This window comes from Ambystoma mexicanum, chromosome 4q (assembly GCF_040938575.1).
Source record: "Ambystoma mexicanum isolate Mex_15411 chromosome 4q, UKY_AmexF1_1, whole genome shotgun sequence".
Taxonomy (NCBI): Eukaryota; Metazoa; Chordata; class Amphibia; order Caudata; family Ambystomatidae; genus Ambystoma; species Ambystoma mexicanum.
This window is the reverse complement of record NC_090928.1, coordinates 699,580,889-699,606,825: the sequence shown is the minus strand read 5'-3', so window position 1 is coordinate 699,606,825 and position 25,937 is coordinate 699,580,889.

Here is a 25,937-nt window from a genome sequence, read left to right as displayed (position 1 = left end):
AGGCAGCTAAACCTGTGGGGGCAGTGACAACAGCTTGTCAATTGTTGTTTGTCAATTGTTGAAGGAACTTACTGATGATTTTGATTAGGAATGTTTTGCCAGAACCAGCTTCACCACTGACATACAATAGTATAGGTTTGTAATTTTGGCAGGTGCATTCTTTGTTTTCATGTTGCACACCATGTGCAATTTCTTTTGTTATTTCTTGAAAAATGCTACGTTGCTCTTTGTTTAGTTTTGATTGTAGTGTAGTTAAGTCTTCTTTATCTTCATAGTGACACATGGTGTTTTCTACTTCTATCATAGCTAATTCTGCCTGATTTGTTATTAGTGGTTCTCCCAGTGCTGTTTGGCTTCCTGTGACAGAAGGTTGACTGCTGTCAGGAGTGTCCTTATCTAGTTGGGCCTGGAGTTCCTCTTCGTGTTGTTGTTCATTGTGCAACATTGTTTTGTACTTTGCAAAGTTTACATCAGTTATACTGCTTTCTTTGGCTTTGAAAGCGTCTTCATATGAGTCATAGGTATCTAGTATTTCTTCTTCTTTTCTCCATGGTTTGAAGAGTTGTAGCAGGGACATGTAATATATTTCTTTAGGTTGAGGAGTCTTTAATGACAATTTGATATGATTAATTACATTTGGTTTGGTCAGTTTTACTAAGCTGCCATCACAGTTTGTCACTTTGTATTTACGGTTTTGCTCATCAGGTTTTATATTATTTTTGTATGTGTAGTTTTGGGCTATGTCGTATAGACACCATGGCCCTCATTACGACCCTGGCGGAAAGGGGAAAACGATGGCGGAAATGCAATACCGCCATCGAATAGCGCTCGGTGCGACTATGACCCGTCACCGCAAAGTACGAAGCCATTAGCGACACCGTAGTGAACGCCAACGCTAACTGCACTAAGCACGCGCGCGCGCGCCATGCCAAACCGCAAACACCACCATGGTGCAACGGTACGCCAATTCCGACCCCAGCGGACATGTACCTAACGCCATCAGGCATGGCGGAATGGACCATTCCGCCATGGCGAGAAGTACGGCATCGCGAATCAACCGTAAACGGCCCCACTGAGTGCCTGTACACCGCTCCCTGCCCACAAAGTACAACTCCCTGTAGGTGCAATGAAGTCACAATGCAACCAGTGAAATGTACAAAGCACCCATGCATGCCAACGAACAAAAGCAACACAAGAGGGGCCAATGGGAGCTGCAGGTCACAGATGGCACGAATACAGAAGCCATCCCAATGGACATGACCACAGTCCCCCACCAAGAAACGCACGCAAACACAGGCACCTGTGACCAGCAACATTCCGAAAATCACATCATTCCACCAGTCCACCTGGCTGACCGCCATCTGTCACACAAAACCCAATCCCCCGCCCCTGAGCATGACAACATCCAAACTGTCATATAGGCAGCCCCCATCCCTGACCTCACGGGCTCAGTAGGCAAACGCGCCCAGCACAGTACCACGCAACTAAACCCCGAAGCAGGAACCCAATGCAGATCTCCTCACAATACATCGCCCCACATATAGGCACATGCCACATCACTTGCAAAGAAAAACGCTACACGGGCCAAATCAGAATAGAAATTTAATGCACAACAAAATCACCAAGCCCATACAGCCATCAGGCCATGAACTCCAAAACACATTTCACCATTGTGGGCTGCATCCGCAAGAAATGACCAGCCACTACTTGTGTGACGCCCTGTCCCATCATGGTACACAGAGCCACAATCACGTACGAAAAGGCAAAAAGGAAGCGCACACAACCGCAGGGCCGTCCCAATGGGGAGGCACTAGTCCAGCTGAAAGGCCGAAATGTTGCTCCGAGCCACCAGTACTGCGTAAGGGCATGTGGGCCACTGGCGATCGTCCCATAAGATCGTAATGCTGCTCCACCGATTAACACGAAGCAGCAGGTGTCGGGAGTAAAATCCATCTGCAGGAGTGGCATACAGATGGCAGTGGCAAAAGGGGAGGAGATACCTGTCAACCAAAAGAAAAGAACAAGAACAGAATGGCCATCAGAACTACATTCCAACAACTCACTTCAATGAGCACACGAAATCCACAGCCATATGCATGCTAGCCCACTCCAAAGGATCATCACCACCCCAAAGCCACTTGCGACTCATAACCATCTATACCTAGGTGTAAACACCATCACGAACGAGTGTACCTGTGCATGCGTCTGCCAAAACAGAATCCATCAGATGGGAATGTTAACGTGCATGGACACAAGTGTCTGAGGGCGCGTCGAGACAGGGAGGGCTCAACAAGGCCAGATAGACGATGGTCCCACTATGGCAGCCCTGCATCACATAGCGTAGGGGAGGCGGATAGATCCCAAGAAGCCCTGTACATGGCAAACTCTGCATCAAATCACCTGCCCATGCATCCATTCATCATTCCCTCATCCCGGGATCAAAACGCCTGAATAATTACTCACATGACATTAGAAACGTCCATTGAGTCTGTGCGTAATGCAGCCTGCTAAATCCACAGTGCCCCAGCCCGTAAATCCAGTGTTGTGAAGTAACATGTATTTGGGAATGGCCGGCCTCATCGGCCACGTAGCTATTGCGCATCCCAAACTATTCATATCAATCATTGCTCCCTCGCCATGGGCCCTGTCTCAAGGACATAGAACAATAGAACGTTATATTTGCAGTCAGACCTGTGGGCATCTCCTCGCCGCTAGCTGGAAACCGAAAGCGCCGCCCTTCGAATTCCTCATTTGCAACATCACGTCGAAAAGGCATCTGTGGCCGTTTGAAATCACTAATTATTCCATCGAGTGCGGCTGTGTGTGAAAATGGCAACTGCCTTCACCCACAAATGGGACGCCCCGCCCGTCGTTGCAACTCGGTACAGTGATGCATGAGGGCCCACCGTTACTCGAGTACTACGTTCCACTGACCCTTCACAAGTCCGTTCGCGACTGCACAGATAGTATGGGAAACAATGGGACCACAGCAGAATGAACATATCAACCAATCTTACACGCCCATCGGATACAAATACATGATTGCAATAGCAAGATACCATTACCCGAATTGCAGCGTAGTGCGCGGGACGTGCTCGGCCAAAGGGGAGAGCAGTTTGCACAGGTGGAATCAATCACCACAGGTGGAGGCCATACAGCCTGGAAACACATAAATTGCACACCCAGTCTCCTCCCACAACCACAGCGAAATGCTACCGGCAGGACTCGAGATGTTGGCCCTGGGGGACCTGATAGCACTGCAAGTGCTCCGACTCCAAGAAGAAGACGAACAACAACTACAACCAGCCGCACGGAGGAGACGCAGGAGGAGGAGGAGGCCAAGGCAGGGCCAGCAAGGCCCAGCAGCACAGCCACTACCACCACGCAGGCAGCCCGCAATCCCACGCCTCCGAGCACATCCGTTCAACCTCACTGATGAGCAGATCCACACCCTCTACCGTCTGGACCGGGACACCATAGCCGCCATTGTGGACATGACACAGGCTGACCTAGTCAGCATGATAGATAGCCCAACCGCAATCCCACCCCTACTGAAGGTGGTGTCTGTACTCCACTTCCTGGCCACAGGCACCTACCAGCACACAGTCGGACAGTTGCATGGCATTTCTCAGCCACTGTTCTCACGGACACTATTCCAAGTGCTCGATGCCCTCCTGCAGCACGCAGACGACTACATCTCCCTGCCACGCTCGGAACAGGAAATAACCAACACATAAGTGGGATTCCATGCACTTGCCGGCATACCGGGTTGCATTGGTGCCATCGACTGCACCCATGTTGAATTGGTCGTGCCACATGCCATGGAGGCCCAGTACCGCAACCGAAAACAATTTCATTCCCTGAATGTACAAATGGTGTGTGACTCCAACAGGATCTTTACGCATTGTTGTGCCCGATTCCCTGGATCAACCCATGATTCCATGGTCTTGAGGAACTCTACCATACCACGCTACATGGAGCGACACGCAGGGAACAGATCCTGGCTACTCGGTGAGTCTCATTGCATGCATGATGATGTGGGGTATGTGATTTGGCAATGTACTGGCAGGAAGGGGGGGGGTGTGCGTACGTATCAATGGCATCCCACATCCTACGTTTCTCGTCCACATACAGGTGATGCTGGATATCCACTGAAGAGATGGCTCCTCACACCAGTCCTGAACCCACGGGACCAGCATGAGGAGGACTACAACCATGCCCACTCACGTACCCGTGTAGTCATTGAGCAGGCATTCGGCCTACTGAAGGGCCGTTTCCGCTGCCTCAGCAGGTCTGGCGGGGCACTCCTGTACCGCCATGAGAAGGTTGCAAAGATGGTGATGGCATGTGTCATGCTCCACAACATGTGCGTACGTAGAAATGTGCCCATGCCCCCTGACGCAGAACTGCAAGCACCGGATGATGGTCATGATGAGGGTGGGGATGTGGCAGCACCTCAAGGAGTCTGCGAGGCACAGGAGGCCCGTGACATTCGTCAGCATCTCATTGATGTATGCTTCTAGCACTCATGCCTGGTGGCTGATACATGGACACGGGACACGTGGCACTGTGTGTGTCTGGAACATGCACGAAATGGACTGTACGCCTATGATGGCCTAGTACACAAAGATCAATGTCCACACATCTCATTGGTTGATCGTGCACTGTTTATGGCATATGTGATATCATGTTGTACACCCTATCGACCCGCCACCTAAGTGAGCCCAACACACCCCCTCCACCCTCCTACCTCCCCCCCGAACACCAGTGTTCAAAGATGCTCACTGTCAGTGGGCTGTCGCTATTGCATGCCCCCTCTGCGGGTATCAGGGGCACCCCTGCCTGTGGAGCGCCGGGTCCTCCCAGATCTACGTTGGGGGCTGCCCTGGACGGAACTTGCAACGGATGATGTGTCTGCCTGCTCACGTCCATGCATGTCCCTAAGGGTTTGCGAGAGCTCAGTGAGCACACGGCGCACTGCGGCAAGTTCGGCACATACGTCTTTGGACGTCGCATGCAGTTCCCCCCTCAGGCTCTCGGTGCTTCTCTCAATTTGTGACCTTAGCGTCTCTGTGCCTCTCTCCATTTCTGCCCTAAGTGTCTCAGTTGATGTTTCTATGTCTGCCTTGGTGCCCCCACATTCATCGGCATGGTCCTTGAGGAGTTTGGCCAGTTGCTGCTGTTGTTCGATCAACTGGTCGAGGGACTGTTGCCTCTGCTGGGCCATGGCCATTTGCGGGGGTGTCGCAGAGGGGCTGTTGACCTCATGTTGCCTTCCCACAAGGCTTGTGGGGGATGGCCAGTCGTCGTCTTGTGGGTGCCCCTGCGTGGTATCCTCATGTTGTACGGGATGGGACAGACAGGGGGATTGGGACAGGTCATGGATGGATCTGACTTCGGCATCCCCGTTTTCTGTGTCCGAGCATGCTGCCATCAATGGGGTGTCACCTATGGTGCTGCTGCCACCAGAGGCAGTGCCTTCTGTGGCATCCATTGGGGGGACCTGTGGTGGTGGTGGTGTGGGCATGCTGGCTGCTGGGGTGCCTGTTGATGTTCCCTCCTCTGTGCTGCCACCTGATTTGTGCTGCTGCCGTGTCTTGATGCGTGCAGCTGAGGTGGAGGGTCTCTGGCCGTTGGTCTTGGCCCTCTTTGCAGGTGTGCTGGTAGGGGTGTCCTGTTGCTCGTCGTTTGGATCTTACCCTGTGGTGGAGTAAAGGAGAGCGAGGGTCATTGATGGGTCTGTGGGAATTGGAATGGCATAGTATCACATGCTTTGGGGTGGTACCTGAGGGTGATTTGGGTCGGGGCCTTGGAGGTGCTTTCATTTGTGTGTGGAGTGAGGGTGCAGTTGTTTGGCAGCCTGCAGTTAGGGTGTGCCTGCTGCACGTGTAGTGCGTGTTTTAGGGGTTTTTAATTATTTATGTATTTATTGTGGTTTTTAACGTGCGCTATCAGGCCGATGTGTGTGGACGTTCTCCTGGACATGTGTTTCTGTTGCACTATGTGGACGCATGGTACTTCACATGGATGGACTGTGTGGATTGTTTTATCTGGCCCACCTACCTGAATCTTCGGATGTCTGCACTCCTTTCTCCATCCCTCCGACTCCCTCAATGCTCTCCATTCCGATGGTGGAGGCACAGATTTCTTCCCAGGGGGTCAACTTGATGGGTGATTCAGGACCTCCCCCGGTGGCTGTGGCCATGTTGCGGTTGGCAGAGAGTATGCTGCGGACGCGTATCCGCAGGTCGTCCCATCGCTTGCGGCATTGCTGTGGGGTGCGGGGTGCGGTCCCCACCGCACTTACCCGCTGTGCAACCAGAGCCCATATGGCCTTCTTGTTTGCAAGTGCCGTCCTGGTCATTTGCGTGGAGAAGACCACGGCAGCATTCTCCTGGAGGGTCTCTGTTTGCACGGTGAGTTCCTCACGGGAGAAGTGGACCTGCCGCTTGCGGTCGCACGCTTTCTTCGCTGCTTTTCCCATTTTTCTTGGTTTCGCTAGGGTGGTTGACGGGGTGGGGTGTGTCTCAGGGTAGTGTTTTTAGTGGTTGTGTGGTTTTAGTGTATTTATAGGTGTACGCCGGGATGTTTCACGTTCCGGGCCCGTGTTTTAACTTCCGTTTCCGTATATTTCCGGCCACCGTACTTTCCGGTAGGCGCACACTGCGGTGACCGCTAAGAGGGGTGGCGGTATTGCACCTGGGGCGCCGTACGGCGGCGGTGTGGGCCGTTTTGGGGTCTTTTCCGCCATCGCGGACTTTGCACTTCCGCCATGCCGTGGTGCTCGTGCCCGATGGGTCGGAATGGGCCGCACTTTGCTCCTTCGTGCAATGGCGGAAACGCTATTTACGCTGTGGCGCTCCGGTCAGTCGATTTCCGCAAGGGTCGTAATGAGGGCCATGGTTTCCAAAAAGGTACTCCTGTTTGGGTAGTATGTGTCCAATAAATTGTTTTTTAAAATGTCTTGGCTGTTGGGATCATGTTTGGCTATTGTTTCTATATCTTCGTATGATTTTAGAGCTCTTTTTCTAGATTTAGCTGGACCAAGACTTAGCCATACTATATTTGCAGATTTACCATACAATGCAGTACTAGTTAATCAATCAGCTGCTTCATAGGATCCACATTCTCTATGGGACAGCATTTTTATGCCCAAGCTGTATAATTTCTGAGACACTGTTTTATCTGATGACAGGTCATTCCAGAGGTCTTGGAGCTCTGTCTTTTCTGATTTGGTTAAGTATGCTGTGACATATCGTGCAACTGCAGTAGAATTGTCTGCAATGCACTGCACATCTATGTTTGCATTCCACAAGTGGGCAATGATTGCATTGTAATCATTGATATATTTTTCTTCTTCTTTTCTTTTTATGCAATATGTATTTTTAGGTGACTTACCTTTAACACTATGTCTAACTGAAGACATGAGGTTGTTCACTTGACCTGTATTTGTAACTGGTCTAGGGAAACCAAATCGGCATTTGGTGTAGTATTTCCCTTTGTTTTTGTATTTGCGACGACAATATTTGCCACATTTGTGTCTTTGGAATTGTAAGATTTTTGCATGAAGATCACTATTTGTGGATTCTGACCGAATTTCACAAGTGACATATTTTTCAATAAACTGTAAAACAGTGGCATCACTGTCTTGACCAAATTTAGGAGCATCTTTAATCCATAAAAGCATGTGGACATGTGGCGCTCCTCTGGCTTGTTATTCTTTTCTCCAAAAGAAGTGTTGCACTTCTCCAAGGGGAGGAACAGTTTTATTACAAATAAAATGTAGCATAGCAATGAAGCGATGGTGAAAATATCTAGAAACATTAATGAAAATATCTCGAAACATTAACAGGATCCTGAGAACAAAGTTCTCCAGGTGTTAGTATATCTATGTTTGTTTTGTTTTAGTTTGATATGCGTAGGAAAGCATGTAAATCTTCCCATGCATATTCTGCGCAACTTAATGTAACAAACCAAGTGGGTGGGCCAAGGTTTCTGATCATACAACGTATATCTCCATGGCGTCGAAACCAATACTCTTTAGTACCTCGCATATTTGCTAATAGATTTGTAAGATTTGCCTGTAAAACCTCATCTTTTTGTTGAACTTTTTGTAATAATTGTGTGGCTGTCATATTTTGAAAGTGTGATCCTGATTTTAATATGTGTGCAACTCCGTAACATAAAGTTGCTAGTTCACTTTCAAAGAGTAGGTGGAATATGTATTCCACATTGTGTCGAAAACTGGGATCTTCAGAATACATTGGTAATGAGCGATATTCTGATGCTGATATTTGAATAGGTCTATCATCGTATCTTCCTCCTTTGTCAGTAGGAAAGAGTAGAGGAAAAGCACGTGCTTCTATACTTTTTGCCCATATGCTGATTGGTGATCCTTTTGTTTGACGCATTTGGTACGTTTCCAGTGCATCTTCTATGGTGTCATTAGAGTGCAATGGGTGAATTGTATAATGGTCTAAAATGTTTGCTATTGTGGCAGGACCTAGGAGTTCAAATTGACCAGTTTCTTGTGTCTCTTGAATTATTTCACTTGTATCTTTCAAGTTTTCTTCGATATTAATTTCTTTGTAATAATCATTATTCTCTTTGAGATATTGCAGGGCTTCGCTAGCTTTATGTAAATCTACCAGTTGTTACCAAATTCTTTTGTCTTTTGTAGGTACTCCATTTACCAAGATAATTAAAGATTGTTGCATTGGACGTTGCACTCCTAGAGTGTGCACATTTTCTTTTAGATCTAATGGTAAATACACTACTTTTCCACGAATACCTTTCACTAATTCAGAGGGAGGTAATTTTGCAGTTTTTGGTTGAAGGCGTATTATTGCTTGAAATGGATGAACTGTTTGAATTATGATGCTCTCATATAAATTAAGTTCTTGAAGGAGTTTTGGTAGTGGATGTAATTCCAAGTTATTTGAGATAGCACGTGAAGGAGTTTGGTTGTTGTCAAGTTTGGTAGTGCAGTAACTGCAAAGTATTATGGGGTCAGTTATTTCGCATTTGTTTTCTGCTATAAGCTAGAGAGCTAATTCAAACCATTTAGAATCTTCATTGTCTTCTATTTTGTATGAAACGTCTATAGTTTTTGTTTTACTTTCATAACACGTTCTGCGGCAACATACACACACGTGGTTTGGTACTTCAGCTGAAGTGCTTTGAAATTTTAGTATTTCTTTTTTGGATGTGTGTAGTGAAAGGTTGCCATGTGCAGATTTGTTACGAAGTTGGTTGACAGCTAATTCATCTTGTAAGTGGGTTTCATTGCCAAAATATTTTTTCTGTATATATACTTGATTTCTTCTAGTAGGTCTTTTGGTGTACCATGTAGAAGAATGTTATTTAAATTGGCTAGAGCAGGACTTTTTGCATAATACAGTTTATAAACTAGATTTCTTATACTTGCATGATGTGTTGATATCCTTTTGATATCATGGAAGGTTGTTTTGCAAGTAGCTCCTGATATGCAGGCCAGCGAATGTCCTTGCAGTCCTGTGTGCTTGCGTACTGGACAAGCATCCATATGTTGCAGTATTTTAATTTTGATTTTGTCTTTGCTTTCACATATTGATTGAGGAATAGGCGTAAAGATTTTAACTTTTTTTGGGAATGTTACACATTGACGTGCATGGCCATGTGGTATTTAGATGTTCTGATTCAGTCGAATGGAGGGGTAAATCTAAGTTTTCAGGGCATATTTTTGTAAGGAGTACTTCTTGTTCCATTATGGTATTATTAACTTTTTCATAACCTCGACTACTGCTATGTATGGCAATTGTATTTGTTTGCTTTTGTTTGTACGCTTCTTCATTAAAGTATGGTTCTGTGCTTGTAGTGTGACTCCATTCACCTCCACAGATATTTAAGAAGTTATTTCTGTTCACATTTCGTTTATTGAGAAGTCTTTTTTGAAATGTAGTTATTAGTTTTGTTAGTGGTTTAATTCTGTTTAACACAACAATAAATAAGTTTCTTTTGGGAAGAATTGCACTGTCTATCAACGCTTCTAAGATTACTTTCCTACGATATGTTTGAAGTGTTGAACCTGGTTTCTCTCCTGTTTTTATCAGATTTTGAAGGACTTTGTGACAGAACATTTTGGCTAATATACTTTTCTTGGTATGCTTACTTTTTCTCTATCAAGATTTATAGAAGACGTTTTATTTGTAGTGATAGTTGATTTTCTGTTAATAGTTTTTTGGGTTGTTTTACTTTGTGATAGAGGAGGCAAAGTTTTTGCACTAGAAACTTCTTCTGTTTCACAACATGACTGTATTAGCTGTTGTGTTTCAACATTTTTTACAAATTCTGCTATAGATGGGTGTTTATGTTGGAGACTTTTCTTTTCATTTGCTCTACTTCTGTGTCCCTTTCTACAGAGTTGCTTTTTGGTGGGCATTCTTTAGCGTCTGTTGAAAAAAATACAGAAGGTATGGGTTGGGGTTTTCTGCAATGCATGCGTGTTGTGTGCATGATTGTTTGAGTAAGATGATAAAGATGTATGTAATGGTGTGTGATTGTGAATTGGGAAGTTGAACTACTAGGTATGGGTATTCTTCAATTAATGTGTTAATAAACTGGGGTTCAGATGACAGAAAAAAGTAAGCCGGTGGTGTGGAGAAGAATAAATGATGTAGGTAAAGCTATACAATTAAAACAGTTGTTTGTTCTACAACATCAACATTCTAGCGGCTGAGTTGGGTAATTTGTGTGCCGAAAAATAGGAATTTGAGGGCCATTCTGACAGGAGATTACTGTTTAAGACGGGGAGGGGATTTTTGGTCAGAATGGTGCAGAATCTCTATTTTTAGGCACAGAAATACCATGAATGCACCGTACAGTGAGTGTGAGTTATAAATCAAATATTATGGTAACAATCTACTTACTTTTTTTCAAAAATGAGTAGTTTGCTTCTTAGTTGTTCTTTGTAAATCAAAATCGGCTGCTTCTATTCAGGAGAATGGGCTTCACTGCAATTGTAAAAGAAATAAATTAGTAATTTGGTTGCTATATAGCACTGTTTTCATTTTAGAAATAGATTTTATTAAATTGAAATGCTCAGCGCCTTCCTGAAAACCATTAAAACTATATTATGACTAAGAGTAGGAAAGAAAATATCTTTACTATGGTTTGTGGAATTCATAATCTACCAACGTATACCACTATTCTTGTAACTAAGCTTTTCCACGTAATAGTGAGTCATTGTCATCATAGCTCTCAACCATGTGTGTCGCAAAGGCGGGTGAAATCACCTGATTTTGTTTTTGGCGGGTGAGACGCCCATTGGAATGAATGGGCGTGCAAGAGGCTTGGCGGGTGAGTCAATCCTTTACAAGGCGGGTGACACCCGCCAAAAGCGTGTGAGTTGAGAGCTATGTGATAGCCTGCTTTTGCACGTAACAGTGAGTGAATGTCATAGTCTGCTTGTCCTATATAAATGTATGTAAGTACTTATATAAATGAAAAAAATTAAAACCAATTATGTGTTTGTACAAATATTATTGTTTGAGATTTGATCATAGAGTGTGTATGTTATTTTGTGTGATTATATGTTGTGTATATATTTTATTTCAAAAATGTTAGTATAATAGTATTTGCATGTGTGTGTGTGTATGAAGAAATGAAACGATATAAAGGTTTGTAAGTGACAGGTCATTTTAGGACAATGAAACTATGATCGTCAATTCATTTTTCAGATTATAGAAGGTAAAAGTCGGTTAGAAAATGTGTTCATGTTCTGTGTAGAAAATATGCATACCTGTACTTTCTGTTCATGTATATGGATATGGACCAAGCTGCAAGTAGAAATATTGGAGATTTGTATAGTATTTCTCATAGATCGTGGTTGTCAATGGTATGAGACTTCTACTCCGAGAGATACACCGTACATTTGTAGTGCTGCTCTATGATGATGCAGTTACATGTAGAGTTATTGGATTTGATTGGTGGATGGTCATGTGATTGCTTAGCTACATCCAATGAGGGAATGGCACAGAGAGTGAAATCGAAATGGTAGAAGGGCTGTACATGTTACGATACGTTCGCGGACATGGCGGTAGTTCTAGGACACCGCGTATTACATCCAGGGAATTTGGGGAGGGGAGGTATGGAAATGAGATTGGATGAAGCAAGGGATTGGTCAGCAAAGTTTAGTGAGTGTGTTGTGCTAGGAGACGTTTTCTCAGATATTGTTTTTGCAGAGAGAAGAACAGATAGCTATGGCTGAGTGTTTCAAAACACAGATTGTATGGATTTTGGGAGACTCGTGGATTCATTGGTTGAAGGTGCATGCAGAAAGCTGTGGAGTATCTATAGATCTTGGATTCCCACATGTGGAAGTGCACTGGCATGGAGTGCATGGAATGAAGTGGTTGGACTTGCTACCTCTCTGTGCAACTTTGAAGATAGAGGAACATCCAGACATAATTGTAATTCATTGTGGAGGGAACAGTTTAGGACATGTGTCTGGAATTTCTTTGCAACATGTGACATGTCATTGGCGATGTTAGCAAAATATGCTCTTAATTTAACTCGACCTTGGTGTCAAAAAGTATGGTCCTGTATATCCACTAAATATAAGCCTTCATGTGAAATCTATGTTTCCACGTGGCTAAGAGTTCTGTCTGAAAGATTCACCACTAGGTAGTTTTTCCTGCTCGGGTACCTGCTTTGTGTTCTCTGTGTTCCCCCTCTTCTGTCTCCTCCTCTTGGTTCTATTCTTTGTGAGTCGAGTCCTAAAAAAAGTTGTCTCAACAGTGAGGGAGATCTCTCGTTTGGTTTCCTGACTGTACTTCTGCCTGCTACCGCTTTATCCTCTCCTGTTGCCTGTTGTTTTGAAATTCCTCCAGCTGAGGTGCTTGAGTCAAAACTGGATTGATCCATGGAGTTCCTATGGTGAAAATGTTGTCCCTCATTCCTGTACTTATTCATCCAGTTGTACACCTCGTCATCATTATAGTCATATGTGTCACATTTGAATTTGTGTATTTTCTTATTTTCAAGTTCTGATGTGCAGCTATCAAGTTTACTATTAATATTGTGTAATGTTTTAGTGATTTCATCTGCACTCAGTGATTGTACAAGTTCAGTTTTAATATCTTCTATTTCTTTTTAAATCAGATTGAGTTCATTGGAGAGTTCCTGAATTGTCAGCAGTATCAAATCTAGGGAGCATTTGTTAAAGATATTCTCCCACTTTCTAACACATTTTTTATTCTCCTTGCAAAAGGTGGGGCACAGAGGTATTCGTAAGCCTCTCAGTATTCTTTGTGCTCGAAAATACTTGGTTAACATTGTTGTAGCATGGCGTTTTCTGTTTATCTCTTTCCTGATAAGATATTCTACTTGCTTGATTCTCTTAGTTGGGTCAGACACATTAGTGTTGTGTTCTGTGTCTTTTAAGTGGTTAATAATGGCCTCTGGTTAATCGGGTTTAAATATGAGTGCATCTGCATGTTTATTTGTGATGTTTGATATATCTTCAAATTGCATAATAATATGTGTACCTCCTCCCGTTAAGTGTAATGGAAGAAAGACGAAAATAAGGAGACGGGGTGGGCACCACTAAATAAGCTAGACTTAATACTAGTTGAATTCAGGTATACCAGAAGCTTAATGCATCCTCTAGAATATCACATTGTCCTTTGTATTACAATCTTTTCTTTATTCCTTCTTATTTTGCATGCAGAGACCCTTGCCACTGCATTTCAGACTAGGCATCCATCTTCAGGGCGGGTTCTAAAAAACACAATATTGTGCACTAAAATGAGTGTTGACCCATTGGTTGTAGACAACATTAACTAATACAGTTAAGTTCTGCAAATAAAACAAATATGTCCTATCTGTCCTCTGAATGAGATGAGAAGGAGAGCTATGGTGGTAGCCTGCCAGGTATCTCAATACACCACTGCTTGGACTTTGGCCTAGAGAGGCTGTTTCTTACCACCACCCACTTGGTGTCCTAGGTAAGAAATAACCAGTTAGAATTACAACTCACCCGCAAAGAGAGCACCCGCAAACAATCCTTCTCTTATCATGCACCCACCTGTTGACACTCAATCCTGTGCTGGCTTGCAATGCACCCACAATTCTCCAATTTTGCAAATCTCAAATATCACAAAACACGGCTCTTTTAACAATACCTGAACAAGGACTAATTCCAATGGATGCACATACCAACAAACATACCTCACAGTACTGCGCTACTGGTAAAAGATGCCAGCCCAAATGCTGCCTACCGAAACTCTGTACAGCACTCCACTGATTTCGAGCTAGGACCATGCTTTAAACAATAAAATCAAACATAAAAACAGTGCTCTACTCTATCTGGCTCTTGGATGCCTTAAAAGCCAAATCAGCATTGTGCATGGATTGAAGCACTTGTTTCCATTGGGACAGATGATCTTCCCAGGTAGGGCTGTAGACAGCAATGTCATCAAAATAGGCAACTCTGAAGTCTTCAAACAAAGGTAGGACCGGATTCACCATCCCCTGAAAGGGTGGATGTGCATTCTTTCATCCAAAAGGCATCATGGTGAACTGGCAGTGCCCTTCTGAAGTAGACAATTCTGACCTCTGATTCGCTTGGTCAGTTAGGCCAGCCTGCCACTACTCTGCTGTGCGGTCAAAGTTACTTGGCAATGCCTAATCTGCCATTAAGTTCATCTGCCCTAGGTATGGGTTGTGCATCTCTCTTGGAGATATAAATGAACCCTCTGTAGTCTACACAAAAGCAGACTTCAGTCTTCACATTACTGGCGATGTTAGGTACCAGAACCACATGACTATGTGATGGGCTGTGGAAGGCTCAATCACTTCTATGTCCAACATCTTGGAGACATCCTCATGATGGTTTCCTTTACCTTATCAGGTTTCCAATTAATGTTTCTCTTCAAAAGCTTGCTATCACCAGTGTCAATGCCATGGATGCACCAATCATAGTTACCTGGAGTCAGTGAACCCCACGTGCTGGCCCATCAGTGGCCAGCAGTGATGCAATTGCAGTTTCTAACTCTGTTTGTAACAAGTCTGGGAGGGGATATGTCTCCTCTGCCTTAGTATCAGTCATGAGAGCCAACACCAAATCATAACTGCTGTAGTGTGTCATCAGCTGGTTGGCATAGAAGAACCAGTGTGTCTGCTTGCAGTCTTTGGGTCAACAAGGTAGTTAACCTCACAGATCTTTTGCGGTACCACATAGGGCTAATCCACTTGTCATGAAGGGCACTGGAATTGGCATGTATCACAATGCATTCCATGTGTACTTGAGTATTTTCTTAATTTGGCCTTCGGCCATGCCATTGCTTCATGAGCTCTTAGCTGACCTTCACATACTGGGTGCTCTGTACTCTGTACTTCACCACCTTGTATCTGAAGTGAAGCACATAATCCACTATGTTGTGGGAAGAAGTTGGGGGATTGACTTCCCATCCTTCCCACATCCGATTTAGCAGACCACTGCCAAGAAGACCAAATATGAGCTCAAAAGGACTGAGCCTTATACTGTCTGTGGCACCTCCTTATAGGCAAACAGAAGCACTGCAGGAGAATATTCCACATTCTCCTTAGATACCAATCTCCAGTAAAAGATACTTATTTGAAGACCCCTTCAATTCCACATTTCACCTGGTTCTGCCTGATCATTAAAAGACAGGGGAATGCATAGGATTTGCACTTCAGGCAGTTCATAATTAATAAAATGCATTTCTTTAAGTACACATTTCAATGCACAGACAGGTATTAAATGCATGACATCATGCCAGGCAAAAGTTCTTGCCATAGCACTATGACCCACTGTGACTGCACACTGGTATAAACCACTACTTTAAGTTCAAATAATACTTAACTTTACAAAGAAAATGCACCTTATAGTGGAAGCTAAAAATCTTTCAGTTTTCAATTTCATTTTTCAATGTAAAGGGATGCATCACAAGGTTGTCGGCTCCCGGCTGTAATTGCGCCTGGATACAGCCAACATACATAACATTACTGCTGTTAGTGCCAGATTACGAATAGCAATAAGGTGGTAAATCCCCATTCCCTACTGGGTCCATTTGACACAATAGGGTTCGGGGCACTATTAGCACTGGCGCAAATTGCCCTCTCCGCCCACACATTAACCTTCAGCTCATGAGGCGCAAAGTCACTTAGACCTGTAAGAACAATATCTCAATTTTAGTTTATATAAATGAGGAACATAGCACATTGGGATATTAGCACTTGTATCTCTGTTTTTGAATTGCACCTCCCTGCATTCCCGGTCCTATTGACTTTGTAGAATAATTCTGATCAAATTGGAAAATATGGCAATTGGGGTTGTTTTACATTTCCAGTTGTAACTGCTGGTTTTGAGAGGGCAATTAGGTGGCTTATTTGGAAATCAATACCCCAAGTACTGACTGTTCTTTCTTTTAGGGGCTGTTCTGGCCTTCCCCTCTCAATTGACAGGTCTGTCGTTCTGCAGCCGAGTCTTCAATTCATTCCCCTTCTCACTTTTCCTCACCCAATATCCCATCAATCCTTCCTCTGTCCTATGTGTGTGCCATTATATTTCCCTATAAACCCTAAACCTGGATTGTCAGGGGTGTGGTTTTTCCATCCAACTGACTAGAATAAATGACAGGGAATTTGCTCTTTTTGAAAAGTTGCTAATTTTGTTTGTGTGTTCTAATATCTGCATGAAATATGCACAATTACTCATTTATATTTCTAGATTCTGCAAATTGGTGCAAACATTCAGAGATTTGAATGAATATTGTACAATGAAATTTGAAAATTTCACTCATTTTGACCCTTTATGCGTAATTTGAAATGTGATGTTTTTATTAAAGATTGTAATAGAGATTACTACAAACTGTCCACATTGTGTGTCATTGTGTGTCAATTGTCTCTTCCATGGTGATGCACCACTTAATTTGTGATCACACATTTTAGGTTAACGTTCCCTTCATGCATTTATTTCTTTGATGTGCAATTGAAGTTGTACTCCACCAGGGCAGAGATGACCCTTCGCATAAATATTCACTTTATATGTTGCCATTATACAAAGCCATATTTGCTTGGTGTACATATTCTCCATGACGTTCACCTTGACTAATCCAAGGTAGATGGCTAGTATTCGGCATCTGAATGTCAATGACCTTCTCATTGACCTCTTGAGTTAATGCAGTTTTTACAAGCTTATATGAACTGATTAACGTGAAATGTAATTTTTTAAGCTTTTTTAAGCTTTCCATTGTGAATGCCTCAAGTAAATGTATAGAGCTTAACTGCTTTGAAAACCTGCGTTAATACAATGGAGTAGCCTTTCTGAGTGGTGTAAATACTCCTCGCTTGACTAAGACATATAAATATCTCCAAGCAGGTTCTTGGAGCCCTTTGGGCTCGTTAGCATGCCCTACAAGAGAGAACATAAATATACATATTATTTTGATTCTTTTTATGCATTTGAGCCCCTCTGGGTTTAATTTATGAATTTTCGCAATACTGACCTGCCTTTTCAATATGCATGGTACAGGAAAACAAAAATGAATAGCATTTTCATTTTGATTCTTAACTTTTAACACAATATAGTTTTGATTAAATAACTAACATGGCAGAATAAAGGAGTGCAATACATATGGATTCATCTCATTTAGACTTGGAATACAACTTTCCCGTAAGGACATTATCTTTACACATGCTATCTGTGTGATAAGGACATGCGAAGAAATAAAATTCTTGAAGCTTATAATTCCATGGCTTGTGTATTCCATGAGAAATCCCCACTTCAATTATGGGACTGCCTTTCAAATGTAGCATGGCTCATTCTTTGAAATAAAGGCAGTCCAAATGTCATTTTCACCATATTTACAAAATGTAGGCACATCATTTAGTTTGATAGGTATCTGTTTTTTTTTAAAAATTGTGACAGCAAGCAAGAGGCAGAAATCTTCAATCATTTACAGAATATATATATATATATATATATATATATATATATATATATATATATATATATATATATATATATATATATATATATATATATATATATATATTGTTTATCTTGCCCCGCCAATAGGGCATTTCAAATTTTATTTATTTGAGCCCTCATTGATATTACCTATACAATCTTCCATATGGTATAGTTAATTTGTTTACACATTTCCCATCACATATGTTATTATCCAGCCAAACAATGTTTTCACTCTAAGCACAAAGAGTTTTCATGTCACTTCTCCTCCTTATGTCATTGTGTTGGCTGGGATGGCAAGAGAGTATGACGGTACATTTCCAAAGAGACAGGAGACATACTGAGCAAACCATGTGCAAGTGGAGCATGCAGAACTGAAGCAATGATCCACAGTGCTAAGAAATATGCATCTGGCAGCTTGAAACTTTGATCCCCCATCTGGTCAATATCATCACATTCTCTGAACTTATCAGTTGGCAGTATTGGCATGAATTAGACAGGATGTGGCAGGCAATGTTCTCTGTGGCAGTAAATATTAATATGTCTTAGTTTGTCCCCAAGCATTGTAAAAATGCTTACTCTTTGATGTGTAATCCCAGTTCTTCCGGATTATGACAGTTGGATACTGGCCGAGTGGATTTCTCAGATCATGTAGACCATGTCCAGCACATGAATGCCATTCTCCCCCCAAATTCTCTCAATATCATTTGCAACAACAACTACAAGACTCTCAAGGATAATGACTGACCTAATTTTCAGAGATGTATTTTATATTCAGTATGTGCAGAATTGTATTACTGTCCTGTCCTTTTCCAGCTCTTTGGGGGCTGGTTTGCCAATGTCACATGCAACCTGCACATGTTTGATGTTATAGACACACCTTTGGTGGTATCCTGATCTTGTGAAGTGTTATCTTGATGCATTTCTGTCCTGGCTTTGGTTCAAATTGACGGTATTGTTTTCTGGGTGTAGGAGATTTTAATCATTCTGTTTTGATTTCTTCATTCACATGTGGAACAATGCTCACCTGACTTTGGTGTCCTACACAACAAATGCACAGTGATTGATGAAGGGATGTGAGTGGTGCAGGACTGTAGTGGTGAGGGTTGGATAAGATTGGTACAGGTATACAGAGTGAATAGGAGAAAAATGGTGTTACGCTCACCTGGCTCCCACAGGGGCGTTGGTCAGACCCGGACTGCTGCGGCCTCCACCCACGTGATGCGTGGTGCAGCGATGACTGACTGGATCTGACCTCCTAATCTTGTCTGCTTGACCTGTAGAAATATTCTCCTACAAGTGGAGAGATGGATTTAGCCACTTGTGGATTCAAGTGATAGCACCCCAACTGTCCTCCCCACTAATCACCTCTGTGCCCTCTTAGCAATCTCACCTTATATTCTTGAAGGATGAACCCTCTAGCCTGCGAAGCACGCAGGGGAGCGTTGATGACCAGTTACTTCACTGGCCTGAAGATATTGGAAGAGTTGTAGACGAATCCTGACTCCAAAAGGTCCTGGCTAAGAGCCGTAAGAATATAGTACGTAAGAGTTCAAAATGTCTGGAATTCACTCATGCCCAATTCCTCTTTTTATCTTGCAGCTTTGACCCAATAAGAAGATTGACAGCTGAAAGCGCTCCGGTAAAAGTCTGTGTTACGCAACACTGTCTGATAAATAATGCCAAGGGTTAAACTTGCTGCTTTCTCCTTTTCTTACAGGTGCGGCATAAGAAGATGTGGCGTGCTGATGAATAATACCTCCGGCGGTTAAATCAGTTAAGCATATGGCGGCTAAAGAGATTGTCTCTGTCTGTTCTCTCTGCTCACCTTGTTGTTTCTTGTCCCCCCAAAGGTGCCGAGATTCGGCGATGTAAAGATGGAGACAGCGCCGGATCGAAGAGATGCTGAGTGGAACGGTGAGTATGGAGCGGCGAAGCTGTTGCAATGCGACGCGTTCAAAACAAAGTCCTTCCTCTGGTTTGAAGATGCGATGAATCCGGAATCAGGTAAGAAATCAGGTAATACTCTTGTTCTAACCTTTGCTTCTTTCCTTCTTTCTAGGTGCTTCAGGTTCGAGGCGGGCATGACAGAAGGCTGGATGCTGCTGCTGGCACGGTGAACGTTACGCTGCTGGATGCAGAATAGCCTCCAAAGTAGTCCCAGGTAGGTATTCCTCCCCAACCACACCTGAGTAACAAAATAGTCCCTAAGGTAAAGTAGTCCCTTCCAGGCCTCACATGGGTTTGGATCTTCTTGCAGCATGGTCTGCATCAGGTAAGTGTGCACCTATGAGCCTGGCACCTATGGCGCCAGGACTGATGTCCCATATGAGCCTGGCGCCATGGATGCCAGGACTGAACCCAGACAGCCCCTAAAAGGGGCTGCTGGGTTTTCTCAAGGGGCTGATGGACGTGGTCTGGATGCCTGGGGTATGCATCATGACAAATGGTTTGTTCAGGATTTCTCACAAACACCACCTTAATATGAATATGGAATAAATGAATACTTATTGAATGTTTCAAAATATAAAAACACATGATAATCAAACCTATAGACTTAGAAATATGAACCAACCTTAATAAAAGCTTTGTCTGATTTGTGGAGGACAGGTGTTTGCACATTGTTAGTAGGATTACTGCAGAATTATTTATATACCATTCCCCAAAAACTATTCAATAGTACATCCATTACCAGCCCACACCATTTCCCCAACACCAGAAAACCCCAAAGCCATTTCACTCCTCTTAGTGATTTTCTTAATGAATACATTTTCTCTCAAATCAGCTGAACAAACACTGCAGATCTATACGAGCTGCTACCTGTGGCTGTCGAGGTGGTAACACAGGTAATGTTTTCAGAAACCCTGCAGTCCTGTCAAGTAAAGTGTCCTCAGGACAGTTTCTACTAGACCCACCTCCAAATGAAAATAACCTCAGATTTGTGCCACTATTCTATTACCCCATGACAGCCAGCATTTGCATTTGCCCAACTACAAATAACCCAGTGTTAGCGTACCTAGGTGTAAAACTCAAAAGTAAGTGTCCAAATGTTGAAAGATGTTCCCTGCATTCAATTTCCAATAGTGATATCGCCAAAGGCACCGGCATGAACTGCCGATATCTTAATTGTATCTTTCAAATGCCAACACGTTAAATGTGAATTCCCCAGAGCACTATTATCTTACCCTATTCTTCTTGTAGGGCATGGAGGAGTGCAATCAGGGCATGCAAACCAAGGTGATCCCTTAGAGGAACTAACATTGAAAACTACATAGTGGTGAATTGTTGGTTTGGTGGCATTTTATGATTGAGATTTATGAGATTGTGTGCAAACAAAAAATTAAAGGGGAGGTACATCTGTTTTATTTATCTTATTTATGAATCTGAAGTTCAGCAAGTCAGGAAAAAGAAACATGGGATAACAGTGAAAACAGTTCTACTTTCTAAGCGTTCCGAAGGGTGATCTAAAACTCAGTAGGGTGTCCCTTTATTGTTTTTGCAGTACACCCAGTTTTTATGTCCATTTAGGTTTTTTGGGGCCATTTTACAATGTTTTAAGGTGGTAAATCTAGATTTTTCATCCCAATCGTTTATTGCAGAAGCAAAACCACAACAAAAATGCAACTGTCATTATATCTATATTTGTGTCTAAATCCTTCCTTTAAACCGCTATATTTGACCCATGTAAATATTTGCATAGTTTCAACCACATATGCTCTAATGTATTATGCCTGCCATGTTGAGACTTTTGGAAAAAATTCATCTGTGCACTGCAGTAGACTGTGTTTTATGGATTTCGGAATTTACATATGCGTTGCTTTGGAGACTCTTGATTGTTGATTTCATGTTGTTTGGACTAATGTCTGTTTTTGAATCAGGCTCAGGGGCAAACTTTATGATGGAAACATATTCTTTCCACAATTAATTAATGATTATTTCAAGCACCAACATTTTGTATTATACCTTTTGGTCTTATTGGGACACACACAGATGCCCTAAAAAGAACTCACATTTTTCCATAAAGCAAATATGCAGATTTTAATTTTGGTGAGGTTTAGGAGGATGATGTAGGTCCCAAGTCACACTTGAATCTGATACTCCTCGACAAAAGTCCCACAACACATGGGACCCAGGAAATGGAGTGAATCAATATTTGAAATGTTTCATTGTGTCTTACGCTGTGCACACACCAGATAAAAACATTTACTTTGCAACTGCATCATTTTATTTGCAATAGACAAATGGTTAAACTAGAGAAAACAATATCAAGAATATCTGTTTAAACTACAGAATACAAAAGAGAGCTGATTATGAGAAAAGTTGCACTGAAATATACCGTACTTGAGTTTAGCAAAGCGTGTTTTAACATCTTTCTCCAGAAATTGAGTCTGAAGAGTTAATAATTGACTTGATGGCATAAAGAACACTCTGACAGCTATTTTTAACATTAATCAATATCAAACTTCCCCAAAGTGGTGGGCCAAATGGTTTACACTGTTCTTGAGGATGTAAAATAATCTAAAGTGCTTGAAATCTAACTCTGTTTAGGTCTTCTTTCATTAAACATTGACAATTTAATCTGCAAACAATTATAGGGTATCCAGTCCAAAGATCATTTTCGAAAAGACATTAGAGCAACAGAATGTCCTGAAAAGATTTCTTCCTCCAATAGCAATTCGTCTGAAAAGTCAGCACATAAGTCAAACTTACCACTTTAGGCAGAATGGACGGGTGGCTAAGGTGCAGTCTAAATCTGAACAGCCAAAACGAACATTCATCAGCAGAATAACAGCGCCTCAGGAATAATTAGAATTTATTTTGCAATGTTATGGGGGGAGTGCTAGTGGCTCAGGGTGAGAGTGAGCAAAATGGAGAAGTAAGTTGTGGAGCATGTTCCCCTCACAAGTAATGAAGGATAATCTTGGGTTTAAGTGCTTAGGGGGAGTTGAGCCATGATATTATTTAAAGGTGGAGGTGCTGGAAACTCAGGAGTGGAAAGAAAAGGCAAAAGGGTGGCACAGGGGAGGCCCCCCTGTAAGCACAGTATCTTCCCATTTAAAAGGAAAGGATCCTGTCGCACTGCAATCATTAGAAGTCTATCAATGGGAAAACAACATTGGAGGACCAACTTTCCAATCTTTTGAGAATACTCCTAAAAAAATGTTGAAGAGAACAATCCATTGTAAAACAGATTAAGGGTGTTTCACCAAGTATAGTTGCTAGTATAGTATATAGTATGGCTCCCATTGGCATTCAGTTGTATTGCATTGTATTGTATTGTTTATTTGTATAGCGCTCCAAGCCCGTAGGCATCTGGGTGCATTTCTTACATAATTAGTTACAAGGTACAGGCAAAGTTATAATTTTCTTTTTTAAACCAAGTTTATTTTTGGGTCGAATTGTAAATAGCATATTCAGAAATAATCAGAAATCGGAAGATGAATTTTATATCATGCTATACCTAACTCATGATTAATTGATTATGCCAACTGTAATTAACTCCTACATCAAAAAGTCAATTTTATACTGTGCCTGCGTAGGCTTTATAATGTCGTGGATAAAATTACTTTGGTGCACTTATGTAGGAAATGGTCGACTAAGCTGCTTACAAAGATTAGATATGTATATGCCAATACACTTTAGGGAACAACACCAACAACCAGACAGTAAAAAAGAATATTTTAAGGAAAAACGGGTGGTACACCTCTTGCAAGCATAACAAGGTTTATTTCTTATACAGAAAGGAAAAATCGTGCCAGTAGGAGCATTTAATTCCGACTACCACAGAGTGCACTAGTTAGTTCACAGCAAACAACACATTATAGAGGACAATGTCGTCACTCATGATGCAAACAGCATACAGTGTTCAGTCCCCACCCTCATTGGCTATCCCCTATGTACATACCATCCATTCCCTATAGGGCCTTGGCCAGTTGGCTGCATCTACTCTTTCCCCATCCCCTTCCAAGCGGTCTTTGGCCTTGCCACTTTGGGTTCTGTGAACATGATTGACGGGCCATTTGAGAATGATTCCCTTCCCATGGGCAGCTCATGTGATGTGCACCTGGTAGTTGAACATGAGCTCAGTGTATAATCTCGAGGTCAAATTGGCCCTCTGAAATGAGAGGCGCTTCTTCAGATCTCAGACATGCAGGCACCCTGCCATGCCTCTGCGGCATTTGTTGGCATCATCCTGTGCATCTCATAGTACAAATCAATGCACACTGTGCTCCGAGCTCCCCCTCTAGCAGCAACCCCCGAGCTCCCCCTCTAGCAGGTCTCCACCTGGGCCTCTCCAGATTTACACTTATTAATCAGGTTGTGAAGTATTTAGGGGTGTTGTCTGTGGGCTCCTGGCAGTTTAAATAGAATGACCACCCTCTTGAGGGCTGCTAGTGCCCTAGATCTGGGATGGAATATTATGGCAGCTCAAGACCTCTGCATTGGCTCCCAGGAGATCGTCCTTTGGGGACAGGCCCAGTCCTACCCATTCCTGACCTTCTGCATTCCTCTTTGATGTTGTAGGCTTGCAACTTGAGATAATGGTTGTTTTATCTAGCAGGCCTGAAGGCCTTCTCGTATAACGCCTGGGCTGGGAATGGAGATGAGAAAGTGTTGTAAGACTGGGTGCAAGGATGTGCTGATGATTTTACCACAGCCTGTGCCACACTGGGCTTCAATCTTAATAAGATGGCCTTTCGGTGTTTATTGATGCGGGGCAGCGCTGGCTTTTATGTTGGTCATTATTGTCACCTTCTTGTTATATTATATGAACACGCCTATTGTTCTGTGTGATTCTCTGTGTCTGGTGTGGATGTGGTTAGAGTCCTGGGGGGTTCTATGGCTCTCTCAATTCTCATCATACAAGGTTTCTTAAGGTTGTCTGCTTGAGCATGCACCTTTTTTGTACTAGTAGGCACACCATTTGCCTCAATCAAAATCATCATCACACTATTCGGGAGGGTCTTCACACAGCACCAAAGGAGCATTTGGCATGTGCAAAACCTCACCAGAAGGAGTGCTACGATAGGGACCAATATCTTCACCGCTGCTCTGAGCCATGATGATGCCCACAAGAACATTGTATCAAACCAGTCTTCAGCTTCAACTCCTACATTGGTTTACATGCTTGTCTTTAGCTTGCGCAGAGGCCCTGTGATGTGTGACAGGGACCCATTTTCTGCATTGTCTGAGGGGACTTAGGTGCAACATGACAGTCCAGTTGTTTTGCACATGCCCCCTTCTAAAGCCATCATCAATAAGTCAAACCCATATATATTTTGGAGGGTAATGAATCGGATTGCATGCCTTTCAATCTTGATCGCATTCAATCCTTGCTCTGTGTCATTCGGCAAATGGATCTTCTCAAAAATTATTATTTTAAACCATTTAGTGTTGGCTGTGGCATGAGGGATGCAAAGAAGACCTCTGTCTTGTTGTACAGTCGATATTTGTCTGGAATTTCATTCAGCAACTTGAAATAGTCTTAAGACAGATCATTTGATTGTCTCGTCTGCCTTTGTACTGAGCGCTTCTTTCTTCGTTAGGGAATGAGGTAGAGATTGTTTTAACTGGTTTCTGACAGAAATTGGTGCTTCAGGGAAGGATAGCTGAATGTAATGTCTCCAATGAGTTTGTGCCTCTCCATGATCGTGGGAGATGCAAGTACACCTGCTGGCCGCACACCCTGTAACTGGCCCAAGGGCTGCAGGGCCTTTACTTAGATCTGGAATATGCAAAGTCATGTTGCATTTACTGTTGGTTTCCACTGGAACACTTCTGAGCCCTTGAAAACACAAATGGTATCCTTCTGGTGCTTGTACTTTCACTGGCGTTTCATGGGTTTCGAACCATGTCAATTTTGGAACATGCGTGGCTGTATGGCGAGGCACTTGTTGTAAACGACCATATGACTTCTTCATCAAACCCCAACAAGCCCCCTGCCATGCAACTAACTATTGTC